The sequence below is a fragment of the Nanorana parkeri genome, unplaced genomic scaffold (assembly GCF_000935625.1).
Source record: "Nanorana parkeri isolate BGI_ZX_2015 unplaced genomic scaffold, ASM93562v1 scaffold577, whole genome shotgun sequence".
Taxonomy (NCBI): Eukaryota; Metazoa; Chordata; class Amphibia; order Anura; family Dicroglossidae; genus Nanorana; species Nanorana parkeri.
This window is the reverse complement of record NW_017306845.1, coordinates 590,695-591,637: the sequence shown is the minus strand read 5'-3', so window position 1 is coordinate 591,637 and position 943 is coordinate 590,695.

Here is a 943-nt window from a genome sequence, read left to right as displayed (position 1 = left end):
TGGGAGACGGGAGGCTGCGCTTGTTGGTGGATCCAGGGATCAGGTAAGTATTAAAAAAAAAATTGTTTTATTTTATGTTCCCAGGGACATAATTTGTCAGGGGACGATCTCCTCAATCCGGGGACTGTCCCCAGAAATCGGGGAGGAATGTAGAGCTGCAACAACTAATCGGCTAAGTCGATTATAATCAATGATTGAAAAAGTTGTTGTCCAAGTTTTTAATCATCGATTATCGGCTTTCGATTAGTTGGCCCTGTTCACGGCTCCACACACGCCGCGTGCCGTACCTCCTCCCCGCCTCAAGCTCACCGCCCGCCCAAATCCACGATCAGCACAGAGACGTGGGAAGAAGTAAGGAGGAACAGTCGTGGGGGGCGAAGACAGCCGCCGACAGACAGGCCCGATCTCGCTCCTAATAATCGTTAGCTGCAGCTCTAGATAAATGGTCACCCTACACCAGGGATCCCCCACTAACCACCAGGGAGCCTCCACTGGCCACCACAGAGCCCCCCACTAACAACCAGGGAGCCCCCACTGGCCACCTAGCAGCCGGCATTGGCCACCTGAGAGCCTAATTAGGGAGCCGCCTCTACCGCACCCACCCGTGAAACTCTCTGGACCCCTGGTGAGAGCCTGCACAACTCTCCTGAGACCCTGGAGACATCGGGCGGCGAACCCAGATCAACTCAGTACATAGCTTCATATTATTCTGCATTGCTGTAATATTTATTGCTGAGATTTGTAGTGCTCTATAGCTGATGCAGTTCTGCATTATGGAGGGTGGCTACTTTTGCTCCCAATGGTTCCTCTGTATGTTTTAAAGTAGCCACCACTCCAAGCTCACTCCTCTTTCATTTAGTTTACTCATTTGTATTGAGATTGTTGCCTATCGCAGGAGTGAGCTTGGAGCGGTGGCTACTTTACAACAAACACAGGGACCATG